Below are 25,031 nucleotides of genomic sequence, written 5' to 3' on the forward strand. Positions count from 1 at the left end.
GGAAATTTGTAGTGTATGACAAGAGTTGGGGTCATGACGTTGAAGAGATGGGCAGAGGATGTTGAGGGAAACATGACATGAGGAGTATGATCAAAGAAACCTAGGCATTTGGATTTAATCCTGTAAGTAATGGGAACCAATAGTGAGTTCTTTGTTTTCCAATTTTGTTTTTTGTTTTCGTGTTTGTTTTTAAGATAAGGAGGAGACACAAAGCAGTCCATTTTGAAACATTACAGTAGGTAGTGGGTACAGAGAATGTAGTAGAAAGGAAGGGAATGTAAATGATAAAACCAAGTAGGATGTAGGTTGTGATGGTTCAGGGAGAAATGGCTGGGCTGTGGGCTGTGGAGAGGGAAGATAGGACAATTTTAAAAAACATTTATGACATGCAACCCTAAGAAACTATGATATTGGATGTCTGGGATGAAGAAGGGAGTAAGAATATATTCACAAGGTGCCTGGGTCACTGCTCAGTGGATTAAGCATATGCCTTTGGCTCAGGTCATGATCCCAGGATATTGGGATCAAGTCCTGCATCAGGCTGCCTGCTCAGGGGAGAGCCTGCTTTTCCATCTCCCTCCGTCCTCCACTCATGCTTGCTCTCTATCTCTTTCTCTTGTGCTCTCTCTCAAAAAAGAAAGAATGTGGGATACCTGCGTGGCTCAGTGGTTTGGCGCCTGCCTTTGGCTCAGGGCATGATCCTAGAGACCCGGGATCGAGTCCCACATCAGGCTCCATATGTGGAGCCTGCTTCTCCCTCTGCCTGTGTCTCTGCTCCTTTCTCTCTCTGCATCCCTCATGAATAAATAAATAAAATCTTAAAAAAAAGAAAGGAAGGAAGGAAAAAAGAAAGAAAGGAAGAAAGAAAGAAAGAATATATTCACAGTGAGCAGTGGGGTGAAAGCCATACTGTGGAGCATGGAGGGATGGAAAGCGAGGCCCATTCATGCAGCCTAGAGTGAATGAAAGTTATTCATCTCCTTTATAAAGTAGGTACATATTCTCAGGATGACTGCATGGAAGTCATAGAACAAAATGGAGTCTAGTCATGAAATAAAATGAAGCTTAACAGGTCACTTTGGATCTGTAGTTCACTAATGGGGCCTCACTTGAACCACCTCAGTCATCCAGCCTCAAGCCAAAAATTTTCAAATGAGACACATTTACTAGGGGCACACTTTTGTCAAGGAAAGCCAGAAAGCAACTGCTTTCAATAGCTCTATCTTAGCCTCAGTTCCCGCAGAAAGCAGAGCCACCCTGAGAGACATGTGTCTAAGAAATTTATCAAGTGGGATTCCAGGAGCAGGAAGGTAAGTCAGGGAAGAAGGCAAGTCAACACAGAGATATGTCAGCTATGCCACAGGCAGCTGGTTGTTTGAACCTCCAAGCATCCTCCTAAGATGCCACATGGACAGCAGGCTTCCTTGCCTCTCATTCACCCCTCATTGTTACTCCTTTTGATATTCAATCATTGAGTAATTAAAGGTATGCGAATAACATCTGTAGCATCCAAAGGACTATAAAAATATTCATTGTTATGTGTGCCCAGATCAACCCATGTTAAAGCAGGTCTTATTCTCCAGGTTCAAGAGAGCTGGTCTAGCTGTGGGTGGCCATCCCTTCTTCCTGGTATACTTCTTACACTTTTGCATTGTACAGGGTTGAAGAGCATCTCCCCAAATTTCATGTCCACCCAGAACCTCAGCATGTAATTTTATTTGGAAATAGGACCTTTGCAGGGGCGCCTGGGTGGCTCAGTTAAGCATCTGCCTTGGCTCAGGCCATGATCTCAAGGTCCTGGGATTGAGTGCAGTGGGCTCCCTACTCAGCAGGAAGCCTGCTTCTCCCTCTGCCCTTTCCCTTCTGCTTGTGCTCACGTTTTCTTTCTCCCAAATAAATAAATAAAATCTTTAAAAAAAAAAAAAAAAAAGGAAATAGGACCTCTGCAGACAGTTAGTTGTATGAGGTCATCCTAGATTAGAATGGCTCCTAAATCCAACAACTGGTGTCTTCATAAGAGAAAGGAGGAAATCCAGGACACACAGCAGAAAAGAAGAATATGAAAATGGGGACAGAAATTTTGGTGACACATCTAAAAACCAAGAAGCACGAGGGACTGCTTGCAAACCACCAGAAGCTAGGACAGAGCCATGGGATAGTTTCTCACCCTGAGCTTCCAGACGCACCTATGCTGCTTATAACTTGATTTCAGGTCTCCAGAACTGTGAGAAATTATTTGAAGCCACCCAGTTTGTTACGACAGCACTGGGAAACTGACACTGCTTTCAGTGACAATTCCCTGGTCAGAGTATTGGTGTACCTGGGATCCTGTGCAGGAACTGCCAAACCAGACCTCAAAGTCCATACAATATACCCGACCAGCTAACTGCTGTAAATTTTCCAAAACATTCCAGCAACCTGTGACCAAATACTGCATATGCATTCTCCAAAAAACACACATATTTTTATCCTGTAAAGATGAGTTGAATATTTCTGCTACTGAATTATACTAACCTTCAGAAAACTTGAAGAGCTCATAGACAGTATCACACACACACACACACACACACACACACACTTAAAAGTTTTTTGAATTTGTAAGTGTTTTAGGGGAAAAAGGGGGGAGGCATTCAACTCCAGTGCTTTTAAAACAAGGGCAAGGAGGGCACTGGGTAGCTCAGGTCCTGATCTCAGGGTCCTGGACTAGAGTCCTGCATCAGGCTCCCTGCTCAGCAGGGAGCGTGTTTTACCATCTCCCTCTACCCCTCCACCTCCCCACTACCCCTCCCCCTCCTCACTCCCTCTGCCCCTCCTCCTACTTATGGGTGCACATATGTACACTTTCTCTTTCTCTGTCAAATAAATAATCTTAAAAAAAATAAGGGTAGAGAATTTAACTCCACATTATAAAAATGTTCAGTTCATATTAGGGTCCCTGAAGAGAGAGAAGAAATAGGTGTAGTGTATGAGAAGATACAAAGAAAAAGAAAAAGAACAGAATAAAGAAACACCCTATTTCATCATTCCTAAGACATACATTCTTTCACAAACTATGCTCTGAAATCACGATGCATCACACAATTGGTAAGGTTTTATGATCGTGAGGTAAATGTTATGGCATAGTTTTGTAAAAATCTTCCTTTGACAACTTTTGGAAAAGATTTTTTTAAAAAACCAACAGCATTAAAGCACACTGGAATTGATGAAATGTGAGTAATAAGCAAGAAGGAGACACTTTGGGGCAGTTCCATAGGCATTAGACAAGTACTTTTGTAGAAGATGAATTACTCTTTCACACTGTAGAGTCCCCTGGGGTTTGGGGGATAGTCAGCTATGCTCTTGTCACCCTGCTCAATGTAGAAACTATCTTTTATACCCTAGAAAATGCATTCCATTGTCAACCATAGCAAGATCTTTTTCTTTTGAAATAAGAACTTTGAGGGGGGGCGGATTTTACAGTTTCGCAGAATTCGAAGAAATGAATAGGAATATTAAATTGGAGGGTAAAAAAGGAGTCTTTAGTGTTATATTCTTGATTTTTCAGACATGTAAAATTGAAATACAAATTAGGTGATGTGTGCAAGGCTGCATTTCAGGTGCATTCAGAGCTTGGCATTCTAGATGGTACGTAGCTTTTCCTCTCATGCCATGCTGCCTGTTCGGAGATTTTAGTGAATCCTTTGGAAAGACCAATGCAAATTTACTACCTATGCCAAAAGTTTGCCACACTGTCTTTAATCTTTCAAGGGCTGTGGCTGTTTCATTTGATAATGGCTAAAAGTTACACTGAACCCTTCAAATCAAATCCAGGCTTATGGTCTAATTGATTCTTAGCTCATACAATATATAGTGCATTGTCATTTCAAAAAAAAATGCTGATTATCAGAACCCTCACCTCAGAAGCATTGCATGCCATGACTGTTCAATACAGAATAAGCTCAAAAAAGAATTAAATAGAACATTTTCAGATATTACTGTACAAGTAGCAATATTCACAGATCTTCAACCACTCTTCTGAAGCATTAAGAAGCTCCTCTGTAATTACCATGGCTAACAGTAATCCAGGGCTCAGCCACAGAAATAGAACTCTATCGTCTACTTCAGGGCCTCACACCTGAGGCACAACGCTGTCTTCCACTCTTGTTTCTGTTCTTCTTTCTTGAACTTCCTTCATTAAGCTTCACGATCAATACCCACTGAACACATACTTTCCTGCTTCTATTCCTGCTTTAAGTTCTTCAATTCCCTTCACTATTAGAAATGTTGAGAATCTTTCTGGAAAACACTCCCATATTATTCCTTGTTTTAGACTTAATCACTGGCAACTCATTCTAACGTGCATGCAATCTATAAAAGACATTGGTGAATTGTGCCACAATCAGCTATGACTACTGTGACTTTAATTTGTTTATCAAGCTGTTTATCACCAGTCATCAGTCAGGGCATCAATGGAAGGACATAGGAGGGATAAACTGTGCTAAGCACCCTCAGGGAGCAGGGTCAGAAAACACTAAAGGCAAAAGAAAAAAAGTAATAAAAGGGGTCCACAGAAACTTTCCTTAGTAATGTGGGTTGAGACTTAATCTCTGAAATAATAAATCTTCATCCTCCTTCCCTCTCTCCCATTCATTCTCTCTTACACACACACACACACACACACACACACACACACCCCATTCCTACCATTTTAGCTCTGCATTCAGGGAAGAGATAATAGTCTAGTTCATGACACCCATTATTGCTATTGTTATGTGGTTAATGCGTTAATATTTGCAAAGCATTTAGAACTATGCCAGACATATGATGGGTACTATTTAATTATTATATAACAATTATTACCACCACATCCATCCATTTATATTTTTCACACACACAAATACAAAAACTATTGAGACTCTCTTAAATGCCTAGTACTGAAGTAGGTGCTACAGAAGTAAACAGAAACCAAATTTCTGATTTTGATGGTTTGGGTGTGATGGAAATACATGTCTACAGGGATGATGTTCAAATTCTTCTGTTAACCTTATGAGTTAAGTGTTATTATCCTCACTATACTCAAGAAGTCAAGATTTGGAGAAGTGGCTTGTGAATCTATAGCTGGTAATTCTTGATGTTAGGACTTGAGACCAGGTCTGCCCAAAGCCAAATCAGAGCTGCAGTTCAGAGTGCCTGGTGCATGGTTATCGCTATAGGAGAGTCCTGGGGTCAAACGGTTTTTAAAAGAAAACAAAAGAGCAAGATGGAATTAATTCTATCTGGGGAAACCAGTGAAAGCTTCAGAGAGCAGGTGACACTTGACCAAATGGAATTCAAAAAGAAGAGAAGGCAGGGAAGTCGAGGGCATTGCAGTTTAAGGAGCAATCCCCTATATCAGGGTTTGGGTGATGGGGTCCAGCGGCATCTGAGAGCTACTTAAATCCAATAACTCGTCTTTCCTGGTTTGGGATAGCTGATCTGCTCCCCTCAGGGAGTATTTATTGAGCAACTCCTCTGTAACAGGCATCCCATTAGGCACCATATTAGCCATTGTCCTGGAAAAGAAGATTCCAAAACACACCCCACCCCCAGGGATCTGTAAGTAAGGCACTCACCAGGTTAGCTCCACCTTCGGCCCTCTTCTTCAGTGTTCAAGATTTGCATGTAATTCTCCTACTGCCCTGGTGTGGAAAGCAGCTGTATGGTGTTTCTGATTAGACTTATTACTATCTGGAATACCAGAATACAGGTTACAAAAAGTGCTTCTGTTTTCAGAAGAGGCAAACATTTATAAGTGCCCTAAATAACAAATTGGAAAAATAATCAAGAATCTAGTTTAATCTAACTATAAGTGAGAAATGTGATCCAAAGATGAATTGAGAGTGAGTGTGACATTTCCATGGAGAGGACCTGCAATGAGAAACTCCAAGGTGGAAACAGCAGGTGAGCTCATAACACCTGCAGGGAAGCAGAGTCAGAACGTGAACCCAGGGTACAGACCAAAGGTCAATAAACCTTTTCCTTAGAGCCTGGTAAACATGATGAAAGGCATCTTCTTGGTTCTGTGGATGGATGGAAAGTGACTAGGAAATCTAAGGGGTTTTTAATGAATTTGAAAACCTATTACATTTCCTATGATTCTATGACACAACATAATAAACCCCTGGTAGCATATTCTACTTGCCCCACAGAAATGTCCCCTGGGTGAACAAGATGTGTCCCCATTCCCTTGGGTTCCATAGTCAAGGCTGACAGGCAAACATCTGTGTAAGTGCTACCACTACCACTCAGGACAGTAATAGTAGCTAACACTTAAGGACCTTTGATGTGGCTGGTACTTTATTTTCTCCAATCCTTATGCTTGAGGCAGATACTATCCTCATTTTACAGGTGAGTTGACCAAAACTCTGAGAAGTTTAGAAACTTTCCTTTTTTTTTTTTTTTAGAAACTTTCCTAAAATGACATTGTCTTCAAAGTCCCAGGTTGTTCAGAGTAAGAGAAAAGGTAGTAATATCAGACCTTATAAATAGTGGCTGGGCAAGATAACAGTGCAGGAGTCCTGGATTCAAATCTTGATTATGTCACTTGCTAACTCCATGGGTCCTGAGCAAGTTATTAGACACTTGGCCCTTATGTACACAACTAAGGTGGTTCTTGAAAGAATTCTGTAAGATTATATTCTGTGAGTGTGCCAAAGCAATACCTAGAACATAACAGATTCTCATTTAAAGCTAGTTGAACTGAATAACCAAGAAAACCATAAGTAAGATAAAAAAATCAAAATTTGGGATCCCTGGGTGGCGCAGCGGTTTAGCGCCTGCCTTTGGCCCAGGGCGCGATCCTGGAGACCCGGGATCGAATCCCACGTCGGGCTCCTGGTGCATGGAGCCTGCTTCTCCCTCTGCCTGTGTCTCTGCCTCTCTCTCTCTCTCTGTGACTACCATAAATAAAAAAAAATTAAAAAAAAAAAATCAAAATTTACCAAACTCATGTTTTCCTTTCCATCCCCAAAGAAAGATCCCTCTAGGATATTGTTAACAGAAGAATATTCCTAATGCATATGAATACAACGTGATTTCCAAACATTAACTATACAACTTCCCAGGCACATTTAGTTCGTGAAACAAGGTATACTGGAAATATAGTCACTGAGACACTATATTCCCTTTGCATTTCCAGATATTAAAAACTGCTTACAGAACAAGTCATTAGAAACTTTATAAAATTTAATCACTCTGTTACTTATTGTTCAAATCACTGGTGACTTACAAAGGATGAAGGAAACTAGAAGATATTAGATGGCTATCATGTGTCGAGTTTCTCAGGCAGCTTTACTCACAAGGTTCACAAACATTACACTCTTGTTACTTCCAGACTGTCAATCGTCCAAACTCCTAAAGGGACAATCAATCTACCTGCAGAGACTTCTCTAATCTGTAAGTACAGTGGCCATAACATAGACTGGTTTTTCAGCTGGTAGCAAATATTCTCTCTTGTCATCAGACCATGTCTCCCAATATTAAGTTTGGAACATTTGTTCATGGTATCTTTAATTTAGAGCCAGTTTAACGCATGGATTTCTTTGAAAGAAGGAAGAAAGAAGGAAGAAGGCACAGAAAAGCATGGAAAGAAAAAAGATTAAAAGAAAAGGAAAGGAAAAGGAAAGGAAAAAAAGTAGAAAGCAAACCTTTCCTTTTGCCTACACAAGAACCACATGAGGCAATCAGCACACTTCTTTACCTAGGAGATTGACGTGGTAGCCACAGGAATTCATTTACAAGGGGGAACTATTGCCAGTAAAGAAGCAAAAAGTATGAATGCATCAAGCTTTGCATTAAAGCCTCATCCATTTGTAGGTCTATCTTCCCTACCACTCCCCACCCCCACCATTTTTATATTATTCATGGTCATTTGAAGAACTAATCAACTGCTAGATGAGGTGTGAATTTGGAGGTTTTTGCCTGTATTTGGCAAGCCTGCCTCTCCTACCCTGACAAATTAATTACCTGTGAATACCTCCCAGCAGCCCCGGACCTTTTCAGATGAAAGAACAGTGGGTACATGTGCTCAGCATTTCAAAATGGGAGCATAATAAATGAAGTGATGAAAACACAAGGCTCTTACCTGGAGCCAAGGACAGAAAGCCTGCTGTGGGTTCTTTTTGACATTGTTTTCATCAGCAACGCGTACCACAGAGCACAAATCCCAGGACTGCTAGCAGAATGGATTGAATATTGCCGTGTGGGAGGAAGGAGAAGTCACAGGGGCAAAGGAACTATTAGAAAGAGACAGGCCCTGAGTAGCCGAGAAGCTCAGCCTGGAAATCTGCAGGGGAAGGACGGCTTTTCAAAGGGAGAGGAGGGAGAAAGGAGGGTGGAGCCGCAGGCCCCTGCTGCCATGAGAAGCAGCCTACCTTTCCTGGGACAGGACAGTGGGTTGCTCCACCTTTGTGTGGCAGAGCTGGCTCTTGGTACAGCAGCTCTGTTATTGGCAGGAGCTTGCTTCCAAGTTACCTTGCAATTTCTCCTTAATTGCTCACCTAGATCTGCTTTTAAATGCCTCAAAGGCAGGAACCAAGATGGTTGTTTCTTTTGTAACTTTCTAAAGGGCTGAAGAGCAAAACAGCATTTATATAAAGCTTCAAGATTTACAAATGGCTTCTTATGCATCAGATCCCTTGTTCTTCACCATAACCTTGAGAAATGGGGACTATTATTATCCTTGTTTCATGCAATGTTCATTGTACACATGAATGCTGCTTTACCTGTGGATGATTAGTCTATTTTGTTAGAAGGCTAATATGTTTTTCTTATTATACTGGGTACCTATCACCTAGATACAGGAGAGGAAAAAGTGCACCACTTTGTGAACTTGTAAGACTATATTACAAGTTACAGGCTTGAAGAATTTTGAATTTTGAATAGGTTTTAGTTTAGAAATCTTCCAGGAGCACAGAAGGATCTGACAAGAAATGAGATTACATGCAATAGCCCTTGGTCTTTGAGTTAATCCAGTTAAGAAGGTTGCAGAATGCCCTAGAAGGGGAGTTCGCTATATACCAGAATAGGGGTTCTCCAATTGTTGTGGTCATCAAGCGCCATCTATAGCTAAAGTAACATGTCTCACCCATACACACCTATTTTGTAGATGACCAAATCACATTTGAGAATTACTTCAACCAAGGGCGCGTGGGTGGCTAAGTCAGGCGTCCAACTCTTGATTTTGGCTCAGGTCATGATCTCAGGGTGACGGGATTAAGCCCCACTGTCAGGCTCCACACTCAACAGGGAGTCTGCTTGAGATTCTCTCTCTCTCTCTCCCTCTCCCTCTGCCCCTCCCCCCACTCATGCGTGTACAGATTCTCTCTCTCGGGATCCCTGGGTGGCACAGCGGTTTGGCGCCTGCCTTTGGCCCAGGGCGCGATCCTGGAGACCCGGGATCGAATCCCACATCGGACTCCCGGTGCATGGAGCCTGCTTCTCCCTCTGCCTATATCTCTGCCTCTCTCTCTCTCTCTCTGTGTGACTATCATAAATAAATAAAAATTTAAAAAAAAAAAACAGATTCTCTCTCTCTCTCAAATAAGTCAATAAATCCTTTTTAAAAAGAATTACTCCAGGGAAGTCCTGGTGGTACAGCGGTTTAATGCCGCCTGCAGCCCGGAGTGTGATCCTGGAGACCCAGGATCGAGTCCCACGTCAGGCTCCCTGCTGGAGCCTGTTTCTCTGTCTGCCTGTGTCTCTGCCTCTCTCTCTGTGTGTCTCTCATGAATGAGTAAATAAATAAATAATATTAAAAAAAAACAAACAAAAAAAGAATTACTCTGGGATGCCTGGGTAGCTCAGCGGTTAAGTGTCTGACTGACTTCAGCTCAGGTCGTGATCCTGGAGTCCTGGGATCGAGTCCTGGGATCGAGTGCTGCATTGGGCTCCCTGCATGGAGCCTGCTTCTCCCTCTGCCTATGTCTCTGCCTCTCTCTCTCTCTCTCTCTCTGTGTGCCTATCATTAATAAATAAATAAATAAAACCTTTAAAAAATTATTCCACTCACAGTAGCATTTTTTTCATTGTATGTATTACCGAACAATAGTAACTAGATCAGCCACTACTTTCATGTGAGACCTATGACTTTTAAAAGGGGCCCTCATGTGGCAGCTGATCTCACTCATAAGGTCAGATCTTGGAATGGACCCTGGGTTCCCAAGCCCCAAATGATCTTCAAGAAATGTGTGAGCAGGTGTTGCATCAGAGTGTAAGGATCACCTATAGCACATTAAAGCTACTTCTGAGTGTCATGTGATCTCCTTAACCAATGGTCTCCTTGGATCTCATCTGCACTGTATTCTAAGGAGACTTTATTCAGGGAAAAGATCTCAACTAAGGAGAGAAAGAAGAAACAGAGAAGATGACTCATTGCTCTCACTATGATCTTTGTCCCAGATCATCCCGTTTGGAACTCCAGAAGATGCTCCCCCAGAAATCAGAGAGTAATCCTTGTCTTCTTCATTGATGGCATACTTGTTATCACTTCTCCCAAATAAAATCCATGGATTCAATATGGTTTCAATAAAAGTCCAGTTGAGTGTCTTCACATAACATTCAACTTGATTCTAGAATTCATTTGGAAGAAAAAATGGGCCAGAATGGCCAAGATAATTTTATAAAAGAGCAGAATTGGGTCCAGGCTTGCAGTGTCAGGACATATTAAAAATTATAGGGCAGCCCGGGTGGCTCAGTGGTTTAGCACCACCTTCAGCCCAGGGCCTGATCCTGGAGACCTGGGATTGAGTCCCACGTCAGGCTCCCTGCATGGAGCCTGCTTCTACCTCTGCCTCTCTCTCTCTTGCTCTCGCTCTCGGTCTCGTTCTTGCTCCCCCTCTCTCTGTGTCTCTCATGAATAAATAAATAAGTAAACTTAAAAATTATAGTAATTACATGGTAGCAGTGTAAAAGTGAATAGATTATTTGAAAAAAGTCAAAAATTAAAACATTTGTGTATAGGTAGGAATTTAATATTTCACAAAAGTAACACTTTAAGTCTATGAAGAAAGAGTAGATTAGTGAACAAGTGATACTGAGAATAACAGACTTCCTTTTGAAACAAAATAAAATTTATTCATATGGAGATTCCACATGGATTAAAGACAGAAATATAAAATATGTATCTATAAAAGTACTAAAAAAATAGTAGAGAATATCTCTGTGACTTTGATGGCAGTGAAAGTTCTACTTAAAAAAGATGCTTAAAAAAGCAAAAATGATGAAAACAACGACACATTTAGCTACATCAAAATTTAACACTTATCTTTATCAAAAGACACCATAAACAAATCAAAACATAAGCAGAAATTGGGATAAAATATTTGCAACACTCAGAACAATGGATTAGTTTTCCCTACCAATAAGAAAAAGTCAAACAAGCCAGTAGAAAAATGGACAACATATAATACCAGGCAACTAACAAAAAAGGAAATATAAATGGTCAATAAACATATGAAAAGATACTCAAACCTGCTGGTAATTAGTGCATTAAACCTGTAAATGATATACCTTTTCTTTTTCACACACAAGATTATCAAAAATTTTTAAAGTGATGACAAGTTTAACAAGAAACTAAGGAAAAGATCCGTCTTGTGTGCTGTGGTTATTATTTAAACCAGCATAGCCACTTTGCTGATCATTGCACAGAACCAGCTGAAGCTAAAAGTCTATGTATTTCACGATACTACACATCCCATTCCTGATAGCTTCCCTTCTGTAATACTTGCACAAGTGAGCTAGAAAGGTGTTTGTTACAACACTGCTTGTGCTAGTAAAAATCCAGAAATAACCCAAATATCCATCAATAGGGAAATGGTTTTTAATAATACGAGACACACATAATATGGGACTCTGCCAGTTAAAACTAATGAGGTTATTCAAACCTATTATTAATTTGGATAAATCTTGAAAACATATTGAGTGGGGGGGGGAGAGATGCAGAATAATACTGTATATGTTTTCTAGAGAAAAAAAAAGTATATGTATATGTATCAATGCCTAGCAAAACACCAGGAAAGACACAAACACATGCACACGCACAGACGCAAGCAGCAGGAGTAATCACCTCCCAATAGAGAAATAAGGGACTAAGAATGAAATTAAGCAGGATGAATACCTTCAAGGGCACCTTGACCTCTCTGTAATATTACAATATTTTTGCAGGGATAATATATTTTTATGTAATTAAAATTTAATTTAAAATGAAAACTACGTTTTCAAAAAACAGTGTTCATTGAAAATGTATGGGGTCAGACACTGTGCAAAGTGCTTTATGGGCATTATTTCATCTGAAGCTCAAAACAACCCTCCATGTATTATTATTTCCATTTTACAGATGAAAAAGCTTGAGTTCAAGAGATAGTAAGTCATGAGTCTGCCTGGCGCACTATCTACAGTTTGCTGTCTTCTCTTAGCATGAGTGTGAAGGGTGCTTGGAAATGGTATGTCTTGGGGCACCTGATGGCTCAGTCAGTTAAGTGTCCAACTCTTGGTTTCAGCTCAGGTCATGATCTCAGGGTCCTGGGACTGAGCCCTGTATTCAGTGGGAAGTCTATTTGAAGATTCTCTCCCTGGGCTCTTCCTCTACTCACATTCTCTTTGTTTCTGTCTCTCTCAAAATAAATAATAAAATAAATCTTAAAAAAAAATAAAGAAATAGGATGTCTCCTTGTATATGTATACACATATACATATGTGTATAAGTCTTTCTCTAGGATAGGTATCAGGAATTTGAATTTTTGCATCATAATGTATACACAGATTCAACTTCAACTGATTTGATCAAACTGCCCCCTCCCCCAAGGATGCTGCACCAATTTACACTAGGCTAACCCTTTCACTATTCAGAGGAGGATGCTCCAGTCCAGGGACCAGAAGACTAGTCTCAACATCCCAGGTCAGTGTCGTTTCCCATGATGCAACATCCTGTCACAGAACCTCATTCCAGTCCCAGACTAACTTTTCACAAATGCTGGAGTCCATGGGCCAGTGGTTAATATCCATTAGGTGAGAGTCAAAGGCCAACAATGCTAATATTCCATTGAAGGGACCCTGCAGCTACTGGCAGTGGGTTTTAACTGGGTTTTCTATTAAAGCAATTTTCTCCTCAACGATTTATCATAAAGAAATGAAACAAATAAATCTCATTTGGAAACACTAATGAATTATTTAGTATGGGTCCAGCAAAAATAAAACATGAGCTCTGTTAGTCTCATCTGTGGTAGAAGAGCATCTAGAGAGAACAGTCTAAGATGGTAGGTAGTGGGGGGCATGGTAGAGAGTTGCAGCTGTCCACATAACCTCCTTCATTCCAGCAGACCTCCCACCCCAATTTATCCTGGACCAATTCACAAGAAAAATCTTGGTAAATTCCATTTTGGCCAATCTCATCCCTGTTTTTCACTGACTCAGGTAACGAGGATAAAGTTCCTCAGCCTGGCATCCAACGCTCATTCTACTGGTCCCTTCCTGTCTGGTCTTTACCTTTATTCTCCCACAGAAACAGGATGTGGCTATATCTGTGTGCTTCACAAATGTCTTCTTACAGAGCCTGTCCCTGCTAGCACTACACACTCCATTACCTCCTCACAGGACACCTACACCTAACTGGGGAAAGCAGACCTGGTCTCTCCTCACAGCAACAACAGCCCAGACACATCCAGATCTAAACTCCCAGCACATTCTCTGCAGATCCTAGCTAAGCCTGGCAGCAAATTCAAACACAAACATGTTTTACTCCAGCCTGTGTGATGAAGAGAAAGATACGACAACTTACAATGGCCATTTCCGTGTGGGAAGAGAATGAAAGGAAGTTTCTCCATGAGATAAGCTTTCTGAAGTGGTCGTCTGCCACTAAAATAGCTCTCTGGAAAAACACAAAAACAAACCAGACAACATCAGGACCTGATTCATGACATTTGCCAATTTCTGTGATGTAAACATTCCTACTGTGGCCGATAGGCCCCAAAGCCCTGAACATTTCATGAACAGCTCTTTCTAGCCAGCCCTGGCAGGCTCCAGCAAACAGAAGACTCTGATTGGATTCTCTAAATAGGAAAGGCAAGCCCCCAAAGGCAGAAAAACAAATACCAACTGAATCAGCTCTCTGTTCACTGGAGCTAGCGGCTGGCTCAAGCAACTAACACTGTTAAGTAGAGGAGTCTGGGGAGGAGAGCCAATGAGAATGAACCGCCAAGGAACCATTTCCCCTACAGACTTTTAAAATCCAGCAGAATATGCTCCCTTGATTTCAGTGCTTTGCAGTGTTGTAATATAAATTCCCTCAATAACTCTGAAGCTTCCATTAAAGTCAGGCTCTGTTGCAAGCCCTTGTGGATAGCATTCTTGGGAGCTGCAGGGAGGTATCCCACATGGAATACTATCAGGAGAGAGAGCACACATAGGGTACCAAGGCCGAGACAACCCCAGGAAACTGGATGATTGGAAGGAACAGATAAGCAGAGCTAATGGAAGAAAATAGCCCACTTCACAGCATCCATCCCAGTGCCCCCCAAGAGACTGGAAGCATGCCATTGCTGCAGGAATAAAGGTTCAAGTGAGTTCCAGTTGCCCTTCAGAAGCCAGGGTGACTCCAGCGAACATCTGTATTACACAGTCCAGTTGCTTTCCTTCTGATTCTGTCTTTATGTTTCACGTTTCAGACACACACACAGTAAAGGGCAGACTGGAAGAGTCAAAGTTCTAGTGCCGGTTAGGGAGAAACCCAGCAGAGAATGAAATTCAGCAGCTGCGGGTACAACAGCAGATGGGAACCAAAGTCCCAGAGGTGAGCAAATGTGTGTGTGTGTGTGAGAGAGAGAGAGAGAGAGAGAGAGAGAGAGAGAAGAGAAGAGAAGAGAAGAGAAGAGAAGAGAAGAGAAGAGAGAAGCATTTTCCAAATGAGAGTAAAGTTCTGTGCCCAGAAAGTCAATATAGTCAAGTGGGACAAAAACGGAGTGAGCCAGCAATGGAAGAGCTGCAGGAGGGCAAGGCCAGCCTCCCTGGAAATGGCTCTGGAGCTAGAGGGGCAGCCTGCCCCAGAGGCACCTCGGGAATGGGCGACGGTCACAAAGACGGCAGTGATGTTCATGGCCAGGCCCAGGGCTGGTGTGTGTGTGGGGGAAGCCCTCCTCTGCATGGAGAAGCAAACACCAGCCCCTCCTCCTCATGGGGGAGCAGACACCAAACCTCCACCACAACCCTATCCACCTGTGGCCACTGGAAAGAGGCAGAGGTCGTGGCCAGCAGCTCCGGCTGACAATCTGCTCTGGTGATTTTAAGGAACTCTCAGTTCTCCTCCACAGGCACATACCAATGCAGGCTACTGACTTCCTTGACTAAACTACAGATGGAAAAGTTATCATCTTGTGTCCTTCCTTCCACAGGAAGCCAGTTTTTCAGGGAAGCTCCTGCAGGTGGCTGGTCAGTTTCATCAGTTCCTGTGCAATGAGCCTGCTGACTTGAACTGGGCACCTGGCTCTCAACTTCAAAAACCATGAAGGAGAGCATGACATAACAGCTATGGCGAGAGGAGAGGGATAATTTAATGGACAATCTGATGATTGGTAAAGCAAAAAAGCAGGAAGCATTGTGATCACCGGACACCCACGGCGCCCAGTAGCAGCAGCTGTGCTATGGACCAGGAAGGCCACCACTGGCTCTCTGGAGCGGGTTTGGCTCCCTCTACACAGAGCAGGATGATCTTGGATGCAACAGACTTATGAGAAAACTGATTGTTTTGAAACACTGGCACATTTTTCTCACCAGGATAAATTCTTTTGGTCTTTAGCATCATGCGGCTCAGAAAAGCAGGGGCATGGCAATTAGCATGCTGCCTGCATACTCAGAAAATCGCACACAGTCAGATTCACCCTGGAATTCATCTTGGTGATTTTATCAAGTCTCACTCAGCTTTCAGTTACTGATTCTAAGCTCAGAAATAGCACCACAGGGGGCTGAAAGAGGTCATTTGGATTTCCAATATTTCTACATCCTCCTGAGTCGTCCAGCCAACACATTACTGCTGAGGAAACCAGGAGAACCCGAAGTACTGAATCATTTCTCAAAGCCATTGCTTCCTCCCAGCCCTCACACCCCTCTCACCCCAGTCTCTGCAGGTAGCCTTCCCACATCACACCTCACCCTTTCTCAACTTCCACACAGCAATCCAAAGAGATTTTGCTAGAGAACAAGTCTGATTATAGCGTTCCTCTGTTTAAAACCACACAATAGGCTCATATTGCTCTTAAGATGCAGGACACACTCCCTCACATGACTTGGAAGGCCCCACATGCCTTAGCCTCTCCCTTCAGCCCCAGCCCTATCCTTCACCGTGGTCTGCACCACAATCCTCCCATTCCCATGCTCTGGCAATAATCAACCTCTGGTCCTGGAGCCATCCCTCTCTCCCACCTCTCAACTTTCATACCTGGTGTTCCCTCTGGCTAAAATAGTGATCCTCTTGTCCCTTTGCCTAATTAAGTCTCATTCACTCATTGCAAAGTGGATTAGGTTTATTCTGGGAAGCCTGTCCTGACCCCAAAGCCTAAGGGAGGAACCCAACAACTCTGGCCAGCACCCACCACAACCCTATCACTCGCTCACTGAAAGGTTCTGATTGCTTGCCTATTGGTCATGACCACACTATCTGACTTCTTTCTGCAAAGCCAGGCACAGGGCTTGTCTGGCTCACAGATACCTCTGCAGCACCCAGCATGAAGCCTGCCCACAGAAGTTATACAATCAGTATCTGCTAAATACATAAAACAAGAACTATTGACAAAGTATAATATATCTTGTATGCATTACCCAAGGAAATTAAAGAAAGACAGCGATAGGGATCCCTGGGTGGCGCAGCGGTTTAGCGCCTGCCTTTGGCCCAGGGCACGATCCTGGAGACATGGGATCAAATCCCACGTCGGGCTCCCAGTGCATGGAGCCTGCTTCTCCCTCTGCCTGTGTCTCTGCCTCTCTCTGTGTGTGTGACTACCATAAATAAATAAAAATTAAAAAAAAAAAAAAAAGAAAGACAGTGATACTTAAAACCTTAATATCTTTCCACAGTGTCTGATTTTTTTTTTCAAATCTCTGAGCCCCTCACAACTGTCAGATTAGGGGTTTGACAGGTAAATCCTGGTTCACACCTCAAGGATTTCCCAAGTGAAATCTGAAACTGACCCCTCCTACACGGGGGCAGGGAGGTAGAAGAAAGAGGTGGGTTGGTGGGTAGTGATTTTAATACTCAAAGGAACTTACACAGGAGGCTCATCCTCTAGCTGCCAGATCAGTAGACCTCCCCATCTGCCCTCAAGAACCTTAAAGTTTGTACAGATACATGCACACTCCAGATGGTCCCAGCAACACCTTACTCTCAAGGCTGTGTCCTTGAAAATGGTCCCCACCACAGGAATGGTGCATGGAAGGTACATCCAAGGGCAGGGGAGGGGCTATGGAGCCTCCTCTTGCCTGGTGCCAGCTCTCTGGTCAGCCTGTGCTCACAACCTCTTCTTGATGACCTCCTCCAACAGCAAGCCAAGGCAAGTTGGAAGGTTTGTACCTTGCTCCAAGTCCTCATGCAATCTTGCCAAAGACTACTCTAGCATTCCAACTGAGATGCTCTACACTATACCAGGCCCCTCACTACTCTCATGGACGAAAAAAAGTCTGATTTCTAACAAAGAAAAGAGCTTCAGAGGATTCTCTGATACAACATTTAGACAGAAAAAAAAAAAAATCATGCAATCTGTGATAATCTTCAGAAAATTTTTAGGTTATCAGTAGACTATCTTCCTTCAAATTCTTAGAAGTAAAAATTCACATTGTAGACAACTGCATTTATCTATTTCATTTTTTATGGGAATATATTCAGGTCAAAGGACAAAAAACTCTAAAAATTAAAAAAAGAGCCATTTTCATGACACTAAGTAGCATCAATCAGGGTTAAAATGCAGGGAGGAGGCCAATTGAGTTAGAAAAGGGAAGCTGACCAATAAAAGATCCCAACTCACCTGTTTCTCTGCCTTCTTGAACTTGCTATTGCTGAACAGCCCTTGACACATGAAAGTGCCACCTACATCCAGCAGCTGCTAAGAAGCCCTAACTGATTACCTCATTGTCAGAGAGAATGAGGAGGGGAGGAGGGGGGAGAGAGAAATCAGGGCCAGTCTCTCCTAAGATATCTGAGAACTGCCTCCAAGGAAACCAACACAAGTTGCAAGCATTTGGAAAGCATCTGGTGGAGGCAGCCCTTCTCATCTGTCCTCCTTACAAAACAGTCTGCACATGTTTCTTAGTAGCAAGAAATCCACCAACAAGAAATGAAGTAGCCACTCTGTTCCCTGCCTTGTGTCTGGTGTAGTCCAGAATTTAAGGGAGGTACACTAGACAGAGCCTCCGCCCTCATGGAATTTCAAATCTCACTGGAGAGCCGACACACATGGAAAAAGAGAAAGGTACACGGGTATGGAGAGAGAGCTCACCACTGAAAATTAAGACATTAATTCCAACTTGCCAAACCACAATGAGATACAACTTCATACCCACTAGAAGGGCTAAAGTCCAAACAGCTCAAAAAACCAAGTGGGATGCTCTCATGTTGCTGGTGGGATTGCAAACATTGGTGCAACCACTTTAGAAAACCTGTTTGGAAGTTTCCGATGGAACTAAACACACTTGGTTCAAACAGTCAACTCTGGTATCCAAAAGAAATGAAAATTTATGTCCACCAAAAGACCTGTCTGGGAATGTTTATGGCATTCTTACTCATAGTAGCCCAAGCTGGAAACAACCCAAATGTCCATCACCGGGAGAATAGATAAATAAATTGTGGTATATCACTGTAATGGAACGCCATTCTGTGATTAAAAGGACTGATGTATTGATATATGAAATAGCATGAAAGATTCTCAAATTATGTTGAGTAAAAGGAGCCAGACACAAATGCATATATACGATGTGATCCCATTTATATATGAAATTCAAATACAGGGAAATGAATACATTGTGATAAAAATCAGAAAGCTGTCAAGAGTACAAAGGGTACAGAGAACCTTCTGAAGAGGATGGAAGTTTTACATATCTTATTTAGGGTGGTAACTACTTAAGTGTATGTAATTGTCCAAATTCATCAAAAATCGATATGTTTTCCTTTATGTTAATTGGTTCTCAATTAAAAAACATAAAAAAATCTAATTTGCCAGATTAGCAACACAAGCCCTGTTCAGGGTTCCCAGATCTCCCTGGTCTATATAATTTTACTACCAAGAGGTCTGTCGTTCTCAAACCCTTTATATGCCACAAACCTCCTAGAAGAGGGACTTCTAAACATCTCCAGGCTTTGGGGATAGTTATGTTACTCAGAGATGGCAGCTACCCCATCTTACAGTAAGGAAGCAAAAGCTCAGAGAGGTAAAGCAACTCTTCCAAAGTCACCCAGCTGGCAAATGATAGAATTAACACTCAGTATCAGACTACCTGTGTCTAAAGTTCATGCTTTTACCAATATTCCTGTTGGCATCATTCTATAGGGAGATACCTCTCAAAAATTCAATGCCAAGATTCTGCGTGTGGCATGCCAAAAGAAGAATGGAATTTTATGATCCTAAGAATTTCTCAGGGAAGAGGAGATTAAAACCCATTAACAGGAGTAAAAGGAGATTTACTCAACAATACAGAAAGGCAACCTCTTGTAATGTATCTAACAAACAAATCTTAACATCCAAAACACATAAAAGACTTCCTACAACTTAATGAAGAAAAATACCAACAACCTGGAGAGAAATAGGTGAAAGGCATATAACAGCAATTTACAGAAGACATATAAAAGCCAAAAACACTCCGTTAACAAAGGAACATGAAATATGAAATATGAATTTTTCCCATAAGTTTGTCAAATGTTTTTACAGATTGATAATATCCTGTGTTGGCAGGAATGTGGAGTACTCATACATACAGTGTGAAATAGTATAAATTGGTACAACCTTTTTGGAAGACAATTTGACAGTATCTAACAAAATATAAAACATGAATTTCCTCCAACTCACGATCTGACTTTCATCTTACAGAAATACTGACACAAATCCACACTGACATGTGTACAAAGATTTTCACTAAGACATTGTTTGCAATGGGGACAGTTAGAAGGAATACCCATGCCTGTGATTAGGGAACGGAGTAAATATAGGATGCTGAATTATGTAATTAAATACTATGTAACTGTTAAAAAGAATAAAGTGGTCTAAAAATGGCAAAGGAAGGGCTATCCTTGGTAAGGTGTCCTGGATACATAAGGACAGGGAAAAAGCAAGCTGCAGAGAATATACAGCAAATGTTGCCGTTTTTGTTTCAGAGCAAAGTAGGCAGGAGCTGAAGTGGGTCCTGGGCACTGACTCCTTACTCAATGCACTTTCAGGAACTGAGCAAGATGACGCATTTGGGCACAGGAGGAACTCAAACACGGTTTGGGTTTGAATTTCAGGAACACTAATGTGAGCAACCAGCAAGGAGAGCAGATGCTAACTAACTCTTGGAGGCGTCCTGGAAGCTGAGACAAAGTCCCATCTTGGTAACCCATTAATATATAAATGATAGCAGTGGTTTTTATCTCTTCAGCACTTCAGAATTTATGAAGTACTTTCACATATAGTCTCTCGTTTAATGCTCTCATCTCTCTTTTTTTTTAAGATTTTATTCATTTTTCATGAGAGACACACAGAAAGAGAGAGAGAGAGAGGGAGGGAGAGGGAGAGAGAAAAGCAGAGACACAGGCAGAGAGAGAAGCAGGCTCCATGCAGGGGGCCTGACACGGGACTCGATCCCGGGTCTCCAGGATCACGCCCTGGGCCAAAGGTGGCGTTAAACTGCTGAGCCACCTGGGCTGCCCCCTCATCTCTTTCTTGAGGTTGGCATTGTCTCCCTCAAACCACATGAAGGGAGTCTTCAGATATGTCACATGAGTAATGCACGTCCACTCCATTCTGACCAATTCTCCCACAGTATTCCCAGGCTTTTGTCACAGTGTGTCACGCAGGAAGAAAAGGGCTCAAAGATGTATTTAATGAGTAGCTAAGTAAGTGGGTGGGTGAGTAAGTGAAAATGAGCAGATTTGCTTTTACTTGTGACAGAAACTCTTTCCGCTCATCCTCACCCCTGTCAGACAGGCGGGCAGGGGGGTGACCAGTAAAAGACAAGATCTCACAAATACAAACCAGAACATACGGCAGCCTCATCCCCTTTTACTATAGTCAAGGAACTATAACTCTCTAGGGAAGAAGCAATGGCCCCTCGTCCAGATGAACATCTCTATGGGCAGCCCAGGAGGGTCACCACAAAGGGACTGTGAAGTCCCTGGGAGGTCTATCCCCTCACACCCTCACATGTCTCTTTCATCAGAATATGGTGAAGTAGTACAGAGACCTGACTTCAGATCTGCCCTTGGTCCCTTACTAGCTTCATGGACTGAGGCCAATCATGTAATGTCTCTGAACTTCTGTGTCCTTGTTGGTAAAGGAGGGACACTAAGAGTTGCTACTGAGCTAGGACATAAAGGATTAATGGGATACTGCAGATAAATTACAGCATCTGATACCTCATTAATACTCAATAGTTTGCTATTAGTTTCTGATTATCACATAGTAGGATAAACATCAAAAGTATAACCACAGAATATCTGCAGAGAACACTTTAAGCATACAAATGTGTGCATGTGCATGAGTCTTCACACTGAGCAGAGGTGGTTTTGGTTTTTGATAACAGGAAAGAGGCTGTTTCAAAGAAGCTCTGTGAAGAGTGAGCTTCTCAAACTGTTACTGCCCTTTTGGAAAACCATTAAGACAATGCCCAGGCCCAGACCAAAGGTTGGAGTCACTGCAGGTATCTCTCCCCTGCCTGACCAGCTTTTCTGACATCCTTCCACACACATGGGCACCATCAAGGAACCTATAAGAAGGCATTCTAATTGTAAGCTTGCAGTTTCCACATTCAATGCCCCAAGGAAGTGATGCTTTACTGCCTGATTATTGTGAAGATTAAAAATAATGCCACAGTTTTCTGTGCTTTTATGTCCCAATCACATTTATTAATCAAGAGGCTCTATTCCAACACGTAACCAAAGTGTTATTCCTCCAAATTGGAGAGGGCTTTAGCAATTTTGCTCAGAATCTGTAAGTGAAATGAAAAGAAATAGCTTTTCTGTTTCCATTCCCTTCTCCTACCTCAGACTGTTTTTGTTTCTGTTGCTAATAGAGCAGCACCAATCCCAAGACCTCAGCTACACTCCTTCCACTAGCCATGTTACCATGATACTCTATGCAGGCTGCTCCAGGGGGCAGAGTCTGGGCTGAGCTGTCTTTCTCACCAAAGCCACTTGACACAAGAGCTTAAGAAATGTCACTGAGTGTCACAGGAAACAAAGAGGAAGGAAAGACATTCCAGAACAATCCAGTGTCTCCACAACTTTACCCAAGCCCCTGCTGTAAAGCTGAGCATTTCCCCAGCAAAACTGCCCATGCTGTTTCTTTCTAGAAGAGGGAAGAGCGCGGTTTTGGAATATTCCCTCCACTCAGGCAGGCTACCAGGATTCTGGTGGGCTCCCCTGGGGATAACCTGCACTGATTGCTGAGGCTGCCCATCCCTTTCCAGGGATGGCCCAGCATAGATATGCAGTCGGGTGGCCATTTGCTTGTTTAAAGGATACCACAGACCCTGGGGGTCAGAACAGAGGAAACACAGAACGCCACCAAGTATGGGAGGCAGTGAGCAGGAAGGGAGGGCTGACTATTAGGTAAAAGGAACTCTGATGGTCCCTTCCAGTGACCTCTAGATGAACTGTCTGCTAACCAGGAGTCTCCCAGGAATATTCCAGAAAGGCCAACACAGAAGTTTCTGATTAGTTCCACTAATCTAGATCATCCTAATGCTGCATCTTTAAAAAGGAGCACAGCACAGGCTTGACCCTTGAGGAACTGACAAGCTAATGCTAGAATGTCCACCTGCATACTTTGCATACCTGCTTCTCACCTGGCTCAAGCAGGGTTCCAAACGTCAAGCTGTGTGCAACATCCAGTAACAAAGCAGCTGCTGGTCTAGACTCAGAGCACACGGAAAGGGGTGTGCAGGGAGCATGCAGAGGAGTTGCCCAGAGCTGGTAGTGCCTATAAAAGGAATCATCTTCAGACCTAGGTGCTCTGAGGTTGGAGTGGGAATGACTTACTACTTGCTTACTATTTGGATAGCTTTAACTCTCTTTGTATTCCAAAGACTGAAAAAACTCCCATACAGATGTCAGAGACCAGTCAGCACCTGACTGGTCTACAAAACAAGCCTTCACTCCTTGTTACAGAGGGTATACTGGCTCCCAGTCCAACACTGCAGCCCAGGGCTCTGGGCTAGCTCCGGGGCTGACCACTCGGCTGCCCTTCCCTCCCCCCTGCCTGCTAAGTCTCCTTTGCTCTATTCAGAGGAGGAGTGCAATGCTCTGAAGGTTAAAATTGGATCCCCTCAGCTGTCCTTTATTCCCCTTCTAAGGGTTGGCTTGGCCATTGCCCTGAGCTTACTCTTTGGCAGAGAACAGATTTAATGCAAAATTATTTATCTTCAATTACTTCCAATGTTTCAAGCACATTTCCTGTTCCAGGACTGTAGAGTTAATACAAGCAAAATAGCATAGGAACATTAGACATTGCATAATTGCCTGATTGGGGCTTTCACTATTGTCAAGTTCTTGACTGAGCATGGTTGGCACTTAAGGTGGGTCTTTAGCAGTGATGTTCATGGCCAGGCCAGGGTGCATCTTCCCTCCCTAGGCCTTCCCTTCTTCAACCAAGCCTTCTAGCCTAAAAACCAACACTATGAAATGGGGATTCCTAAGCATGAGAATCTGCAGCCTGCTCCCTCCCTCAGCCTTCTTCCCCACCCATAGCAAGCCACAGCCTCTGTCTCTCTCCAGAAGAAGCTGGTCGCAGGGCAAGGCTGTAGTCATTTTACAGGAAACACATTATGGTGTCAGTAGCTTACCGGGTACTTTCAAACTATACTCCCTTCTCATTTTTAAAGATTTTTAAATTTAATCTGTAGTCATTTTTCACAAGTAACCTATTAACTGTTTTCAGCTCAAACTAAGATGCTCCAGCTGGGAATACTAAAAGCAGTCATTAAGTGTAAACCCTGATTCTATTATGATTCTTATCACTCTGAATTGTTTTATGTACAAGTATGGGTTTGCATACTAGACTATGAGCCCTGAGTTCAAGGTCATGATTTATATCTTTTTGTATTTTCCCAGCTTGCATTCTACATGGTACATGCTCAGTGCAGTCAATGTTCTTTAGAGGAGGATTCTGAAAGCTTGATCTGGCCTCTTCAGCCCAAGAGTGAGGCAAGATGGAGGGATATGTGGAGAGCAACACACCCTTACAAGTGTGGTAGTTGGGGCAATTTAGAGATTGTATCCCATATGAGGTGACCTTTCAATTGGGTCTTGAAAAATGATATAATTTCACCAAATGGGATGGGGGTGATAGAGAGATGAGCCCAAGATGGCGTGCAAGCAAGTTTGTGTAATTATCTTGGTGTAGGTGGAACAGAATGTGGGCAGAAAGCCGGATGGAAACTTGCAAAAAGTTGCAAAATATTTTCCCAGATTAACCTTCACCACTAATGAGCACCAAGATTTTACTGTGGCTCCTTACTTTAAATTTGGCCTTTCTCTCACCCAGCATGCATACATGGTGTCTATAGAATTTAAGGCACTTTGCTAGGATTTGTTATCTGCCTCAGCCCTGTCCCTACTGTGGGTCATCCATTGCTTGGAAACGTGATGTGGATATTCTATGCAGTCTGCTTTACCTCTGATCTTACAAGACGAGCTAGAGATTGCATCTTTAATCCTTTCATATCTTCCCACAGAATATGCATAAATATTTTCTAGATACTGGTTTTAATAAATGCTATGGAATTGAGTTAAGCAACTCTCAAATATAAGGATGGCAGAAGGAAGAGGGATGACAGGTAAGAAGAAG

General features: G+C 42.5%; 1 long non-coding RNA gene across 1 annotated transcript in view; it reads right to left on the reverse strand.

Moving 5' to 3' along the window:
- The window catches only part of LOC112657261 (uncharacterized), a 53,141-nt gene that overhangs the window by 20,373 nt on the left and 7,737 nt on the right, over positions 1–25,031 (reverse strand). The window contains exon 2 of the long non-coding RNA XR_007408385.1: positions 13,793–13,882. This is a non-coding gene — a long non-coding RNA (uncharacterized LOC112657261). The remainder of the gene's footprint in view (positions 1–13,792; positions 13,883–25,031) is intronic.

This window comes from Canis lupus, chromosome 35 (assembly GCF_003254725.2).
Source record: "Canis lupus dingo isolate Sandy chromosome 35, ASM325472v2, whole genome shotgun sequence".
Classification (NCBI taxonomy): Eukaryota; Metazoa; Chordata; class Mammalia; order Carnivora; family Canidae; genus Canis; species Canis lupus.